The 18,019-nt window shown below is 39.1% G+C and overlaps 1 protein-coding gene across 1 annotated transcript in view; it reads right to left on the reverse strand.

Moving 5' to 3' along the window:
• Window positions 1-18,019, reverse strand: part of PPP1R1C (protein phosphatase 1 regulatory inhibitor subunit 1C) — a 104,889-nt gene that overhangs the window by 28,787 nt on the left and 58,083 nt on the right. The window lies entirely within an intron of this gene.

An 18,019-nucleotide genomic window follows, 5' to 3' on the forward strand; every position in this document is an offset into this window, starting at 1 on the left:
ACGGACCACCAGAGCTGGAAAAGGCAAGGGAAGATTCTCCCCTAGAGCTTTCAGTGAGGGCATGACTCCACTGATAATTTGATTTCAGACTGTGGCCTCCCAAACTGTGAGAAAATAAATTTCTGTTGTTTTAAGTCATCAAGTTTGTGATAATTTGTTAAGGTAGCCCTAGGACACAGACTGCGTGCCACCATTTGATAAGCGAGGAAAGTGAACCACAGGCGAGGCATGCCCTGCACTCTCTCAAGATCAGACAGCTGAACGGAGCTAGAATTCAATCAGATTTGCTGGCTTCAGATTTTTGCACTTAGTCACTACCTATATTTTTTTATTACCCCACAGTAAAGAGTAACCTAGCCTGTGTACATAGAACTAGACACAGCACAGCATTCCCTGGAGACAGACTGCCACTCAGAATATATAAATATTAAGCTCCAACCACTCTTTCCTCTCTAGCTGTTTGATAATAAACCCATTATTTACTGTCTTTGCAAAACCTAATTTACTAAATAAACACATTTGCTGTATATGTAGCAAAAGAGAGCTATCAAAGATGTGAATTTATTTGTAATAATCTATGACAACGTCTACAACTCACTCTCTAAATCCCCATCATCAGAATATACTGTTTACTTAGCTTCTTCTGTAGCCTGCTTTCATAGGTTTCTGAGACCTACAATTTTGTAGGGCCAACTATATCTCTGATCTTGTCTTTACAACAAAAAATAAATAGGACTGGATTGTAGATTGTGTATCTATGGTGAAGTTAAATCATATTACTTTCCTTCAATAAAAATCATATTGTTTATATGACTGACCATGGGTTATGTTGCCACACTTTCAGAATTCGGGGAAGTAATTTTTCTTTGACACTGTGGATCATTTGGTTGGAGCAGAAACCCAGATTTCTCAGGAATAGTGTTAACTATACTTAATATGCTTTGCTATATGCCAGGCACTATACACGCATTACTTTTTTAGCCCTTTCTCTGAGATTTTGTCTCCAAATTAGAGATGTGAACAAGAAAGAGCAGAGAAGAAAAACAACTTGAAGATTATATAGACTTTGTCAGAGCCAAGATTCAAGGCCACATTTTTCCAACTCCTGTCCTCTCTCTTTCAGCTGTTTTTTGCCTATACAAAATGAAGATGGTCACCGATGCCATGAAGCTGAGAAACACAGGATTGTAATTGGTCAGTTTGAAAAAGATGTTCATTTCTTTACATCTTTATCTGCCACCCCTGTAGAGGGAGTAAAGGTAATAAGTCCCCCTCTGAATAATCCCCTGCCTTACAGAAAGAAGGAGCTATAAAAGTGGAGCTGGTAGACTCATGAAGCTCACTTTTGTTGGAGTTGTCCAGAAAAATTACCTGCCTACTGTTCTAGAGCTTGCTTTTTATTGCAAAAAGTAAGCACAGGCACACATAAGGATAGACTGATTAAAGGCAGATACTGAGCAGGGTGACTTACACCTTGGCAAGCATACAAATGAGACTTTGTGCTGAATATTCCTTTCCTTTAACCCTATGGCATGCCTTAAATGATACATTTTTCTCCTAAGAGGCTCTCCTTCATAAACATTTTTTTCTACTTGTACTTTTTAACTTTGAGAACCAGCAGAGGGAGCTATATAGTCACAAGCAGTTTGTTCCTTTAAATTAATGTAATAAGCACTGAATGTGAAGTTCTTTCTGGTTTCATCACCAATGAAGAAAATACAGCCCCCCTTGCCCATATAGTGTTTATTTAAGGGATCAAAACACTCTTAGGGGGCTCTATTGGCTAATTACCAAGGGTAGAACAAACCATTATTTACACAGCACACACTGGAGTGGCTCTATGGGATCTGTTCTGGTCTATTGAGTAATTATATGATTATGTGAAAAAATATATTTATCTCAGAGATCAGAAGGGATTAAAATGCCTCTCTGGAAAACTAGGGATGCTGATATAAATGCAAAGAATTCTTTGGTTTGGCCTTGTAAGTAAAACATGGGACCTGTGGTGACTCAAAAATTAATCTATCTTAATAACATGAAAGAAAGCTTTGGCATTGACAAGGCCCTGTGATACTTACTTTTGGAATACTTTTCATTGCTAATTTCAACAAATTAATATGTTAATTAAAATTTATTTGCATTAAAATTAAGACTATGCCTGTGTCTCTCTGTTTTATCTTGGTTGAGCTCTTAGAAAATGTATCTTAATCCAAAAAAATCATTCAAGTTCATGACTTTTTGAGTTATTCAAAAACAAATAGCTTACTGTAGCAATGTAAGAACTGCCCTAAAAGATTCAGACTAATTCCCACAATAATAGAATGAATTTTCTCAAGGCAAACATCAGAATAAGACACAGTGGAACTAAATTTAAAACCTAAAAATAAAGTAATACTCATCATAAATACATACTTAAAATACACTTAATCACTTTTCAAAACTCCTTTTTTTCCATAAAAAAATCTATCTTGAGACCTACTGTTATACAAGGTAAGCATTATCATGCAGTGGTCATTTTCAATTCATGGAATATATACATTTTTTACTGAATTACTGTAAATAAAGAGGCAAAATGTAATCTAGAGATTAGCAAATGAACCCCAAATGTAAACTCTCGAAAATTTTCACTAAGATGCTTAGCCTTCATAGTTTCACATGAAATGGACATAGGGTATTGCATAGGGTTAACAACCAAAAAAAATTTTTAATTAGGTGAAATATTTCCTCAAGTATATAATAAGGAAGAATGATTTATTATTGCTCTAATTATTAATTATTTTCTGAAACAGTCCATAAAAAGAGTATTTCAGGTGGTTCTCTGTGACTATGAATCAATATGGCATTGAAATTTGGCTTGACAGTTCACCACTCCAAAAGGAAAAATAAAATCACCTTCTATTGTTTCAAAGTGACCCTTTTAACTTTTTAAACCAGATGAAATGCTTTGTAGGGAGTAGAAGAAATCTTGGAAGTCAATCTACACCTTTAGATTTCTGAGAAAGATTTTAAAGGAAACCTCTGCTTCATGTAGGAGGTGAGGGGTTGACTGGGCAAAATTGCTAAGTAAGGCCAAGTTCGGTTGCACAGCCTTCCTTATGTCCTGGAATCACTAGAAAGCCAGCTTATGAGCTCCTGAGCTCTAGACCTTTCCCTATTTCCTGTCCTTTCACACTCTCACTCACATAGTGAACACATACAAAATGACAAGGGTAGACATCAGGCCTTCAGAAAAAGGAAGAATGAGGGGGCATGTGCCCTCATATTTCCACATAATGCAGAGCACATACCACATTGAATAGAAACTATTTTAAAAAACCATGAGATCAAAGTCTTTCACTGTAGTTTCACTTCCCTGCTTTTAAAAATGCATATGATAATACAAACAGTACAACCTTTTTCTTAATGACTCTGGGTCATTGTTTTGGTCACCTTTTGTCTGGCGCAGTGTAGAAGTTGTGTAAATTTGTAGTGTTTCTGCCTCTGCCGTCCTCACACAGTCAGCTCTCCCATCTCTTGCAGTCATTTTCCCTTTACTGCTGCTTACTTCTTTTGTTCTTTTGCCTCTGGACTGCCAGGGTCTTGGAAGACCAATAATCTTTTAAGAATTTAATACTTAATCATAAGAATGAGCCCAGCCTCAGATCCAGAAAAGGCCGGATGATGCCATGTCAAACACCCAAAGTCCTTTATCAATTCCAGTCCAGCTTTATGTAAAGCTAAGATTGTCTTCTGATTGTTATATTGATAGAAACATGTGAGAGCCTTGCCCTAAAATAACTTGCTGGACATCAGTAAGATCATTTTAAGTTTGATTCTGAGAATAAAATTTTACATAGTTTCTCAGGAGTGCAGTAAATAAAATTTCTGTTAAAAGAAAAAGATAGCTTCAGCACACCTATGAAGGATAAGGAAAGCAGTGCATGGCTCCCATTGGCAAGTCCACCAGAAAGGAAGGGATGTAGAGTACAGATTATAAATGTGCAATGCTTACCAAATAATTTTTATCTTGTGGGCCAAGTAATTTCCTGAAACTGTAACCTTTGGACTCTCTTACTTCTACTAGGTATTTTGTCTCCTAATGAAAAAACTGATACTGTAAATCTTCCTCAAAATTTGACCTATGGTGTTTCAGTTCATTTGTTTAAAATAACACAGCTCAGAGCTTTGCTGAGTTGGAGTTTAATATATATTCATATATTGATTGACAGCAATGCTGATACCTTTACTATCCCATAATAAACATACCACAGTAAGAGTACAGCCAGTTCTGGCAGTTGAAATGTGGGGTATTTTATCATGAGGACCGATTGAGAAAGGAATTAATGAAACTGTTCTTAAAATTTTCTTGCAGATGAGACCTTTGTTTTGAGGGCCAGACAAGAATATAAGAGCTTAAGAGAGAAAATGTGTAGAAAAGTTTTATAGACTAGCACAAGTTTGTGAAGAATGTAATCCCATCTTAAATATGCCCCACTAAGCACCAGTTTCTCAAGTTATCTTGACACTTTTATATTATAGCACATTTCTAATTGAATTTATATTAATTTATTTGGAAGATAACATGAGTATTTTAGCTGACTCACAAGTCATAACTACTATTTAGAAAGTCTAACTCGTTAAAGAAAATGAAAATGAGGTTGGTGCCAGCAGTTAGCCACTCTTACATAAACGAGAGCATTGGGAACTGGCAGATAATAGAAATAGGCAAATAAAATCTAAGGTAGACTAATCTTTAAAAATGAACACTGTGAACCAACTTCTTTGTCCCTGTCACCTCCTCCATTCTCTCAAAGCACTCAAGAGAACACAGTAACATACCAAGTAATCTTGAAAAGTGCCCCCAGTGCTCTGTGTTTCAGGATAAAATCCCAGCTCGTCAACACTTGGCGCACAGGAACTTTGACAAGTCCCAACCGTCTCCCCAGCCTCTGCTCCCTACACCCTGTGCAGCCTCCCCGGGTTCCGGCTCTGCGTGCCCTCTCCCGTTCCATGACTCCACGTCAGCTCAGCCCTTTGCCTGGAATCCACTCCTTGGGCTTTAGTCATCCCTCAGCTAAGAGATGAAGGTCATTTCTTCTGTGAAATCTCTACAGTCTCTGACAGGGAGGGATTTCCTCCTCTGGGTTCAAATTCTGTTGTCCATATCAATCTTACGGAGCTTATCATTATTTTTTTTTTACACAACTTCTTTTTCACTTGACACAGGTCCATTTCTCCTATCGACAGAGATTGTATTTAGCTCATCCTGATCTAGAAGAGTCTAATACATAACCTGGAAGAGAGTAAGCATTCTAAAAATGTTTGTAGAATGTGTGAGTGAGTGAGTGAGTGAATAAAATACATACCATAAATTTAGAAATTTGTTCAATATGGCTAAAATTAAGCTGTTAAATTCACATTTTAAAATCGTAAAGATTATTCACTCATTGATTCAGCATTTGCTAAGAGCCTTCTGTAATGCAAATGGAAGACAAGTATGACATTGGTTCTTCCCTCCAGGAATTCAGTCTAGCTAGATAACATATAAATGGGTATGCACACAGCTTTCTGAGTCTCAAAGTAGCACAGCTCAAAGGATTTATAAGTACAGGAGACAGAGAAAGGCCTTCATGCAAATGAAACTGCAGAACAAACATGCAAGCTAAAACCTATGTATTATTTTCAAGGAACTAACTACATCTCAGCACTGCTGCAGCATGAAATAAAAGGAAACTGGTGGTCAGTAAGGCTAGACAGATATAAGGGGGACATATAAGGGGGATATAAGATCATAAACAGCCCTGCACATTATTTCTTGGGCCTTATTGTAAAGGAATTGTTTGTTGAACATTTGAAGGGTTGTAAAACAATAAGTCACAGTGTCAGATTTGTGTATTCAGTTGTCAGGGGTAGGGAGAAGGTGGATTGGAGAGACTATAAACAGCAAGCTTGGTTTGAGTACAAAATTGTTATTACATAGGGATCTAGAATGTGAGCTTCAAACTACAAAACATGATTGAAAACAAAGATAGTAAGCATTTTATAGGACCTTTGGTATAAAAAATCTTGTAAAAACTTTCCATTAAGTTGTAAATCTCTCTGGATTTTCATTATGGCGAACAGGATACATGGGTGCGTAAATGGCAAAAACGGGGCTTACTGCTCTTCCAACTAAAAAACAAAAAGCACAGGTCACCATCTGGCATGGCGAAGGGGAGAGACACTTAACCCAGGAGCCCCACTCTGCTGCAAGCCTCCCTTTCCTCTAAAATGAAAGGTCCTACTTATATTACAGGTTTTCTACAAAAATTAATAAATAAATAAATTACAGAAAAATACATGCATATGTTGAAGTACTGCACAAGTATAAAGTGTTATAAACATAACTTTTTAAATCTCTGATTTAAGTAAAGCAAACAGCTAATCTCCAAGAGGGCAGCAAACCTATTACTCACTCCACATCTATAAAGGGCAACACACATCTCAGCCCCAAAAACATCAGGGAACACTGTGTAGGACTTAAAAAAAGAAAGGTAAGCCCACAAAGATGGCATCTGCCTATTTTACACTTAGGTAGTGTTTTTCTTTCTGGAACTTCCATTAACACAAATAAGGATGGCGTGTGTATATCTTAGCGTACTGATAGTACAGCATTAACTCTCCTAAACACTAATGGCTATGACCCACATATATTTCTTCAGAACAAGAGATAGATTTCTTTATTTTCAGAAAGTATGTGCTGATGCAAACATATACCTTGCAGTATAGTGACTCAAAGAGGAATTAAAATTGTAACTCAAGGGCTCCTGAGAGAAATGGCTGATTCTAAGGCTGGGGTAGGAAATACACGAATGAGTCTGGAGTGCCTTGGAGTGCCAGAAAGTCAGAATATGCTAAAACAAACAAACAGAAAAAAAACCCACATTCATGGATATGTCCAAGGGAACAGAAGTTAACTGAAAAAAAACTTCCTTGGCCAATGCTGGAATAATTTAAGCAACAAAAGAAACAAAGTATTACTGAGTTATAATTCAAAGTATAAAATAAACACCCATAAGTCCATACTGATAAAAATAAAAGAATGAATAAATAAACGGAGGAGAAGAAACAAATGGCCTCCACAGAAGAATTCCAATAATTTCTGCAGCTACATTTCCTTCAAGGAGATGGAATGTAACTTCCCGCTCCTTAAGGGTGAGCTACATATGGTAACTTCCTTCCAAAGAGTACAATACGGAAAGGGGGGTTAAAAAATAGCAAGGTCACAGTAAAGGATCCTGACAAACACCACCTCAGCCAGTGATCAAGGCCAACGTGAACAGCGGTCAGTAAGGTAACAGTATGTGCCTGTGGCATCACACCATGAGAATGTTACTGGGTATCTGCAGCCTTTCTCCATGACCAGCCCCAGTCTGATCAGGAGAAAAACTTCAGACAAATCTCAATGGAAGGACATTCTAGAAAATACATGCCCAGTTATTCTTCAAAACTGTCAAGGTCAAAAAAAAAACAAAGTCTGAGAAATTGTCACAATCAAGAGAAGCCTGAGGAGACTTGATCACTAAGTGTAATATGTCCTGGATAGGCCCCTAGAACAAAAAGAGGACATTAGGCAAAAACTAAACAAATATGAATAAAATATGGTCTTTAGTTAATAATAATGAATTGATATTTCCTTATTACTTGTAACAAGTGTACCATATAATAAATTACATACATCACAGGAGAAACTGGATGCAGGCTATATGGGAACTCTGTACTATCATCACAATTTTTCTGCAATTCTAAAATTGCTATAAAACATAAAGTTCATTTTTCAAAGTGTAATTTGAGCCGGAACTCACTCTGCTTTAAAAGTAATATTATTAAGAAGAAAGGCAAAGATATGAACCAGAACTTTAAAAATGGAATCCAATGCACAAGGATTTCCAAATGCTTTGAAAAGTGATGTCTCCATGGTCCATTAGTGGGACCTATTGAAACTTTGCATGGCAGGAAAGGTCTTTGCAATGACCCATGCATGGTTTAACTCTCTATGTTAGGCTCTCATCTCATACACTTGCACGTTTATAATAACAGGAGAAATGAAAATGGTGAACCATGTGTTCCAACTTTCCATGACCGGTTCCATCTTACTCTCCAGGCCAATGACTGCTCCTTCTGTCATCTGCATGCCCCACCCCCAAGGCCTGGGGTGGGTCTCCTTACCCCCTCCAGCCCCTACAACTCTGCAAACACCTATGCCGTGAGGATGCACTGTGGTGGGTACTAGCTGACTGCTTGGTGCTGGTTCCTCTGGACTGGTCTCCCAGAGGGCAGGGACTTCGCTTTTCATCTCTGCAGGCACACTGCTTTAATGCAGCACTTGATACACAGGGAGACTCATAGGGGATTTGTGGCAGTGTATTATGGGGGCTTACACAACTGAATTTCACCATCTGAATATCTGGAAAAGACCTAAAGACACTGGGTCTTGATTCATCTGTTCCAACAAATGCAAAAGTTCAGGTCTTCCCCTTCAATTTTTAAAGTTGTATATTATTTATACAGGGGGACATAAATTTAAAAGGTAAATTATATGGGTAAATATATACAAACACATGAATGGAATCACATTGGAAAAGAATAGTCTCCTTTTCAAAGTGGAAGTGGCACCACATGAAGTTCAGTTTCTTGTCCCCAGCTTCAGATTTGCCATTTAACTCATCTTAAGGTCCTTTAGACCTTTCACTGTAATAACCATGAAAATGCTATAAAATATGAAGTCTGCCCATACTTTCTGGCATTTGCCTTTTGCTTTACTCTCTCTCAATGTTGATCTCAGAAAAAAAAGACATCTTAGTGACTTTCTAGAAAGGTACATTCTCAGGTCAGTTCTCCAACCAGATCCCTACCTTCTGCATTCAAAGATATGAGGAAAATGAACATGAAATTAGTGGAAGAAATTGAAGAGAAGTGAAGGAAGTGGATCTAGAAATAGAAGCATACTTGGTTTCTTTGAAAAAAAGAAATAAGCAAGCCTTGTATATATTTAGAATGTTCCTTGTTATCTAGAAATCTGTTAAAATATTTCTTGAGTTGCATAAATAAGCCCCATCCTACACAGTATATTAATCAAGCCAACACAAACAAAAAAGCCAAGATTTAGAAAGGCAACATGATGCTACCTGGAGAACACCCGCCAGGGGACAGAAATGTTGTTAAAAAAAGAAAGTAGTGTGGTGGTAATGGCCTAATGAGAAACTAAAAGATTGTGGTGCCTTCTCGCCCTGCTTTCAATTTTCAGTGTGCAGAGGATGACAAGACCAGGATGGCCCATTCCTTTACAGTATTTTTTCAGTCATAATTATAAGAGGTTTGCAATCAGAAAATGAATTGGTCACAATTTGATATAATCATTGTTAATCTACCTACGTTGCCTAATTATAGGCTGAATTTATACAATGGGATTTCTTGCTCAACCCTCTGACAACAAATGTTTATTGCATCATCTCCTTTAGCACCCCCAAATTCACCTTCAATTATTACTTAGTTCTTAAGCTTTTTTGAAATCCAAGATTTATCCATTTAAATACCAACAATTCTGAGAGGGTTACTAATTAGCTGGGAAATAAGAGACACGGTGACCGAAGGGAGGAGCCAGATAAAATGAAGGCAAATCCAGCTGGATTTTGTTAAAAAGGAAATGAAGGGTCACAGATGAACTTTGTGAATTCACCTGAGACTTGCAAATGAAAGTGGGTGAAGGTTGCAAGGCGAGGCAATCCACATTCTTATTAGGACCAGGTACCTCTCACTCTGACCTTCCCATTCCCGCTGGGATGAGAGCGAAGTGCAGGCAGGTATTTCATTCTCCCCCAAGTCCTTTCATCCCTCCTCCGTTTCCTCTAGGTTCTGGAGCAGGACGGCACCTGACTCCTAATCCAGGGCTCAAATAATTATTCACAGTAGTTCCTGCATGTCATGTGCCTTTCCTAAGCATTCTCTTCCCACACATTCTTTCACTTTGTCTCTACAGCAATAGTGTGTGGTAGGTATCATCTCCATTTTACCAATAAAAGAGACATTAAACTCATTGACTTGCTAAAGTTGAACAGCTAATAAGCGGTAGAACTGAGGTTAGAACCCTGATCACTTGCCCCCCAAACTCCATGTCCTTTCTTGTAAAATAATTATGATCTACAGCTTTACATATACTGCAGTTAATATTACATGTCACATCCTTGCCACTGTCATTCCCCCAAAACCTCTTTAGCCTTTTTATTGGGCCAGTTTCACTTATTGCTCTCCCTGGGTTATTCCTTATTTGCATTTATTGTTTTATCATCAAAATAGGCTGAATTGAGATAAAATATCAAGATCACGACCATCCTTGAAGAAAATGACACACAGGAGTTACGTAGTCACAAGCATTCAAAGAAGGTCTATTTAGCATATGACCTATTTGCAGTATCAGAAGAACCATCTCTGGACACTGCAGTAGTTAAGTTTCCTTTAAAGAAATCATGAAGAATGAGAGGAAGACGATGTTTTTCAGAAGTGTATGAAAAGTCTGACCTGCAGTGCATTAAGAATGGTGATGTAATACTAATAAACTCTGCTATACAAAGCTGTTTTTCAATCAGCTGCTTTGTTTCATGTTCAAATTTCCTTTCAAATCGATAGCACTTGCTTTGTTCTCTCCAGTTGAAGGCATTTGCATTCCAGTAAAACACTCACAAAAAAAAAAAACGGGGTGGAAATGAGTCAGCCATTTCCTGTCCTAAGATTCAAACCTATTTGCTTTTCTAAAAACATGATTCAAGCCATCCAGCAATCATTTAATTGGCTGTTCCATAAATTGCAGGGCTGACCACCATACACATATCAAAGAAGTGCACAGAGCTACTCCCTAGTCAGCTATCACTTTTTGATAATCTTCATAACTTTCTACTTATCTAATTATAAATTCTATTATTATATAACATAGTGGAAAAGCAAACCTATTTTCTATGCAAACTGCAACTTCTGCCATCTTTATGCGTGATAAACAGTATAAATTTATACTTGTCTGTTATCAGTGAGAAAATGTGGTCAGCACAAGATATCTGAAATGCAACAATGTTTCTAACAAAAGTGTTCAGAATATTCCCTGGTTTTTAAAGGATGGAATCCTGACATAGTATGTCTATTTGAAAACTGGTTGAATAGTGGCATTCAAAGGGACCAACGTCAACTAGAGGGAGATATGTGTGCTGCAGGGCCCTCTCTTTGCCTTTTCCTGTTCAATATATTTATTACAGACATGAATAAAAATACTAAAGATAAGTTTATCTTATCTGTGGGTGACATGAAATTGAGATAATAGAAAATAGAATGAATGATAGAAACATGATATGTAATATGACATGTTCATATGACAGCCAGATTCTAACAAGAGGAAATTCCAGTGAGATGACAGCACTTTCTTGCTTTTTGGCTAAAAAAAAGACATTATTTTAAAATGGGGAATACATGGTGAAAAGATGGCTCAAAAGGAACACATGAAAAAGGCTTGGAAGTTTTTAATTTATAGTAAGCTCAGTATTTGTCACCAATGCATATGACTGCCAGAAAAACCTAGTAAGATATTGGAGTTCATTAATAGAATTGAACTAAGTTATCTTAGGTGAAGGAGGTGACAGGCATAATTGAAGTCTCCACTCTGTTTTGATCAGACTACACCTTCAATATTAGGTTGGTTTTCATTGATGTGCTTCTAGAATGACATAGGCAAAATCAAACTTATTAGGAGATCAAGAATGAATGTGAAAGGACTAAATGGCAGGCATAATTGACACTGAGATATTTTAACATGGAAAGAAGGAACTTAAGGGTGAGAGGACCTAACAGATGTCTTGAAATATTTAGGTACCCGTCAATTTAAAACAGCAACAATATATGGAACTTGAATCCATGAATACAAATTTCTAGGGGCCTCAATGGAAAAAAGATCTTTTTAATAGACCAGAGAGAAGGTAGATAACTTAAAGAAATGATTCATTCATCAACACTAGTGTGTTGGGTATTTTTAAAAATTACTTGGAAGTACATTTAAAAGTACTGTTTATTTCCCAAGCATTGTTGAACCCTTCAGATATTACAGTAAACAAAATAGACACTGTCACTGCTGCCATATATGTTACTTCCAGTCTAGGTGGAGAGACAGACACTAACTAAATACCTAGACATTGTAATTATGTGCAATGAAAGAACTACAGAGAATTTATAACTATCCATAGAGAGTTTATAGCTATGAGGAATTTAGAATGAAGGGTTAGCAAATGCTACTTGCAGGAACTGGTCTTGAAGGATGGGGTTTGAATGATAAGTATGAGTTTGCCAAATGAATAATAAGGACAGAGAAGGCAGGGAAGAACATTCTAGGTGAAGGGAAGAATGTGTGCAAACTCTTTAGTGAATCAGCAAATCACTTGGGGTACTCAGCTGGCAGAATGCTGTGCGGCTGTGAGAAGAGAAGAGGCAACTGGAGTCAGAGGATAGGAAGCTTTAAAAACTTTTCTCTGGAGTAGGGATTTTTACCTAATGGCAGTGGGGAGTTATTAAAGAGTTTTAACCAAGGATGTAAGCATAGTCACTCTGGATACAGTGTAGAAAACAGATGGAAGGTGAGAAGACAAAAACTGGATAGAGAGTGACCAATTACATCCTAGCAAGGAGATGACTGTGAACTTGAAATGCAGTGGTGGCACTGGAGACTAGAGAAGAGGGATGTGGGAGAGACTCTACTAACAGGATGAGACCCTAAAGACCTGGTGCTCTACCACTGAAGAAAGTGAAGGACAGGGAAAGGTCACTGGAGGCTCGCAGAAGTCAGGAATAAGCACCTAGGCAGGTGAAAATTCCACTTCTTGTAAAAGGGGAACAGTGCAGGACAAACTGATTTGGTATAGAGAAGATGAAAAGGTTAGTTTTGAACACGTTCAGTTTGATCTCATGACCTCTTTTCTCTCCGTGAAATACCTACCTATGAACCCAGAGAGACGCGTTAGAGAGGTGACTGGGTATCTGAGTCTGGTCAATCGCTGGACTCGCTGTAGCAGAATCAGCTGGAACTTCTGATGGCCCAGCTCCACCCCAGGCCTGACATACTGGAATCCCCAAGAAAACAGCCGATTTAATGCCCTGAGTTCAGATGCAGTAGAGGAAATTCAGTCATCACCGGATAGTTGTACTAGTTCCTCTCTAAGCTCCTTAAAAACTTTGAGTGCCTACAATGTTATAAATAGAAAGATGGCCAGTCCAAGTATTACATCTATTATTATTTTCTAGGAGTAAATCTTCTAGGCAAGCCATGAAACACTTTTGAGGGAAGATAGCTATATCCAGATCCTTGTACGTGTGCTGCCATGCTGTGTCATAGGAAGCGGCCATCTCAGCCACAAGCTAATTGACCCAGGAACCAGACTTTGGCCAAAGGCTGATTGTTCAGTGGTCCATGACGTGATCTTTCTTAAGAATTCAGTCCAATAGACACACCATTCTGGATGGTAATTACTTTACCAAATCAGATATTCTTTGACCAGAGGGAAGGGAAGTTGGAAAAGTAAAACTAGAAAAACAGAAGCATATGGATAAGTAGGAACGTAAGACTTAATGGCGAATCAGGCATAGAGGGAAGCAAAGAGAAAAAGGAACAGTCATGAATATGATAAGGCTCAAGAGATATCCTTTTCTGAGCAGGTGACACTGTGACTGGATTCCCCACTTCATTATAGTTCATTAATTCATCAAATACTTATTGAGTACCTACTATGTGCCAGGCACTATTCTAGGTTCCAGGGATACTCATGAACAAATGAACAAAACTGTCATCAGAGGTACTTCGTTCAGGGTACATTATGATGAGTTCTATGGGAAAAAAATTAGGCACTGTGTAAAGACATGGATAGAGATAGTAGGAGGGGCAATTATCAGGAAAGGGAGGCCTCTCTAAGGAGGTACCTGTGATACCACTGGGTAGAGAGCATTCCAGGCAGAGGAAATAGAAAATACAAATGCTCTGAAATGGAAGTCTGTTGGTTGTGTATAAAAAGAGTGAAAATGTTCATGAGGTTTGTCTTGTCAATGGGTTTCAACCCCAGGCAAGTTCACTATGGATTCAATGTGATCAAAGAAATGACAGTAGAATGTTCTTGGGTGAAAGCATTATACCCAACTTTATTTCCATGGTGGCAGGTAGATCACTAGAATCCTGTCCATTCAGAACTAGCCTGCATGCAGCAAGCTGGTCTCTGCCTCTGGGCCTCTCTGCCCCTACAGCCATTTCAGTCTCTGTCCTCAGTGCTGCCACCACTCCAGTCTTATCTCTGCTCTCCTGCAGCCTTGCAGCTGTGCCACAATGTTGCACAGAGCACTGGACAGAGCTCTTTATACAGAGTCAATAACGACATATTGCCTACATGTGTGTAGTGAGCTAGAAAACCAGGGCCAGGATTCTTACCTAGCCACAGGAAACTTCACTTTATCCACACTCCACCCCTCCAGGATTCTCACCTCTCAATCATGTGCCCTCAGTCCTCTGCAATGGTCCCTCTGCAAGGAAGCTGGAACATTGTAACCATGGGTGGGCCTTATAATACCCACCTTCTCCAGCCTCTCCAGCAGAAAGTCTTGCAGACACACAGGCCAATCTTGTTGCTTTATCTCTGGCTTCTGCTTCATCCTCAGCCACGAGAACCGCTGCTCTGGTCTCAGTTGTTACCACAGCTCCAGTCATCCAATTTCTTTCTGTCTGCTTCTACCTTTTCAAATCAACCCACATCTGGGTCCTCATGACCTTCATTGGGCCCTTTAAATTCTTCCTTCAGGAAGCAGATTGTATTTCCTTTTGTGCTTGAGCCTGAGGATAGGAGCAGAGCTTGGAGGGCTCCACAACCTGAGGAGGGGGCTTCACCTCTCCTGGAAGAACTCACAGTTGACTTTCAACCAGGTGGGGTTTAAACCAAGGGGGGGCTGATGGCACTGGCAGGGCCTCCACCCCATCTGTTCATCAAACCTCTGCTCCTCCATTTCTGGGGCTGATGGCTCCACTACATCCTTCACCTGCCCCATGCTGCTGCTTCTCATGCTGCTTCCCCTGGGGCTACCATGACATCCTTTACCATTTCCACAGCACTATGTAGTAACGCCATTTCAGTCAGCAACATATTTTCTTTCTCTTGGGGTGGACCCCAGTCCTCCACCCCTTCCCAGTTACCACATGTCCACTGGGGGATTCTTCAGTGTCTCCCCATCCATAGGTACAGCCACTGAAACACTCTTTCCATGAGGGCAGCCTTTTCTTTTCTTTGGTCAACAATGAATCCTGCTGTCGACAATTGTCTTGCCAGTGGGTTTCAGCCCTGGGCAAGTTCACTATGGAATCAGTGAGACTGAGGAATGACAATGGAATGTTCTTGGGGTGAAAGGATTTATTACCCTGCCTGTTCTCCTGATGATAGGTCAAATACTAGAATTGCATCTGCATCCAACAGTCTGCAGGTCTGTAATCCTCCTTCATCTCTGCCTCCACCCAGAGCTCTTTATATAGTGACTCAGTCAGTAATAGCTCATTGCTAATGGTGTGGAAGCAGTAACCTAGCAGCAGGCCAGTTACATCATCAAGCAGTTTAGGTTCAGGTGAGGATCCTGGCCATAGGAACCTTCACTTTATCCACAGGTTGGACTCCGATGAACAAGCAGCAGCATGAAAGGAGATGAGATCAAATAGAGGGAGGAGCTCATGCAACTCATTCGGGCACTTGTTAGCCATGGTTGGATTTTTCATTTTATTCTGAATATGATATGGAGCCATTGAGGACTTTGATCTAGGAGATGGCATGATCACATTTATGAATCAGAGGAATTACTTTGCATTCTGTCTGGAGACTGGATTCCAGAGGTGCAAGAGCAGAAGCCAGGAGAACACAGCCCAGACAAGAAGGAACGGATGGCACCTGCACAAGGGAGTGGCAGTGGGGTGATAGATGGGGACTAGACAGATGAGGGGTGCATTTTAAAATTAGAGCTAACAAGAGCAGACAATGAATTGAGTAAAGGAGAGAAGTCAAGGATTACAAAAGAGTTTTGTATCCAACAGCTGAATGCCATTTATTGAGATGGGGAAAACCTGAAAAGAACCAAAGAGTTTGGTTTTGGACATAATAAATTTGAGGACCCTAGAAATGTTCAAGTGAAGAAATTCAGTAGGTAGTTGGCAATGGGAATCTGAAGTTCAGGAGGTATGTTAGGACTGCATGTATGAATTTGGGGGCCATCAGCATATCAGTCGTGACAGTGTGCCCACTAAAACAGTTTCCCCTACTCTATTTCTTCCTTCCTGTACCTTCATATAAAATCTTCATCACAAGAGATAACTTGGACATGTTTCTATTTCCTGAAATCTGGAGGAGCCATAAATACTATAGTAACTGGAAAAGGGAAAAATAAATGCACTTAGGAGACAAGAGAATAGTCTGTCTGTGCATTAATTAAAATGGCAAAGGTGGGCTGAGGCATCTCTCCCCTCCTGCCACTTTGGTCTCCATACCCAATAACTCCTCACTACCTAATAAGAGAGGAGAAAAAGCAAAGAGTCTGCCTGGTTTGTTTTTTTTGTGCTGTGTTTTACTAACTACTCACTGGATCCTCTGTGAAGGCCTAGTTGGCCTTTTTGTTAGAGTGACTTTTTTCATGATTACCAGTCACATCTGTTGCTGCTTTGCTCTCCCAGCACACTTTTTTCTCAATAATTGCATGCTCCACTGCAACTTGAAGAATTACACATTTCAGAGCAATTGTATTACTGTATTTAGCAGCTCAATAACATTGCCTTTGCTAATTCATTTTTCTCATGATTGAAGCTTCTTAATATGCTCACAATGCACACCATATGTTACCATAGCTTAATTTTGTCTTGAAATACTCATTTCTAGCCCAAAGGATAGGCAGACTGAACAAAACATATGGATTTAGTTTTCTTTTTGCTTTTTTCAGAAGCAGGAGACTTACCTAGGTATTTACTCATTATAAATGAGGACCTACGTAGATTATAACACTGTAGTAGCCTCTTGAAAGAATTAGCTATGCTTTCTCAATCCTTTACCCTATGGCCAAGTAACTGTCATTGAATGACCATCTCAGAGGGCTCGACAGTAGTAAGGTTACATGTAAAAATGTGCAGTATGACTAATTTCCCTAAATGTTAGGATCCCACATTCTTATGATATTTGAGAGCTAAATATAATGAAAATCATGAGCCCTTGGGGCCTTGATTTTATGAATTCCCTTAAAAATAATACTATTATTCTCTGAGGACATGAGAACAGTATTACTTTATTTAGTTAAGCCACCCCAAAATAGAACAGAGGAAATCATTAAATAAGTGAACATGTGTCTTTCATTGTTGCCCATTCATGCCAAAGCTGATGTCTTGAAAGTTCCAGATGACTTATAATAAGGAAAATATCATAATTATTACATTTATCTTCAGTGAGGGAAGGCTGATAGTCTCAGTAATCACCCTGGAATAAGCCACAATGCTGATGATAGCTTTATTTTCCGCAGTCTTACAAACAAGCAGACATGGAGTTCTATGGATGCACAGGAAGGAAGTTTACTGAAAGTAGCTATTAATCTGTCCATTTATATCCCACCTCCCTGAAAGGCCCCAAATCTAGAGAGAATACAGAATGGAAAATTTCACTCCCAATTTAGACATCTCTCAGACTCCAGAGGAAGCGGCTCAGCTGGCTTCTCCTGTCGTTGAAACCGAGCTGGGCGACAGCGTGATGAACCACTGGGCCAATGGCCCAAGGGCTGGACTGGAACATGAGCTACTGCACTGAACACACTCTCTGCCTAATGTCAGGAACATTTTTGTGTGCGAAATAAAAGAAACCTTCCATGTAACTGATGTTGGTCAAAATTCTGATACACTTAGATGTGCTTTTAGCAGTGCCAATTTTGGGGGAGAATCCTGGGAAAATGCCTGAATCTGAGCTAGCATTCTTAATTGTTA

This window comes from Manis pentadactyla, chromosome 6 (genome assembly GCF_030020395.1).
Source record: "Manis pentadactyla isolate mManPen7 chromosome 6, mManPen7.hap1, whole genome shotgun sequence".
Taxonomy (NCBI): Eukaryota; Metazoa; Chordata; class Mammalia; order Pholidota; family Manidae; genus Manis; species Manis pentadactyla.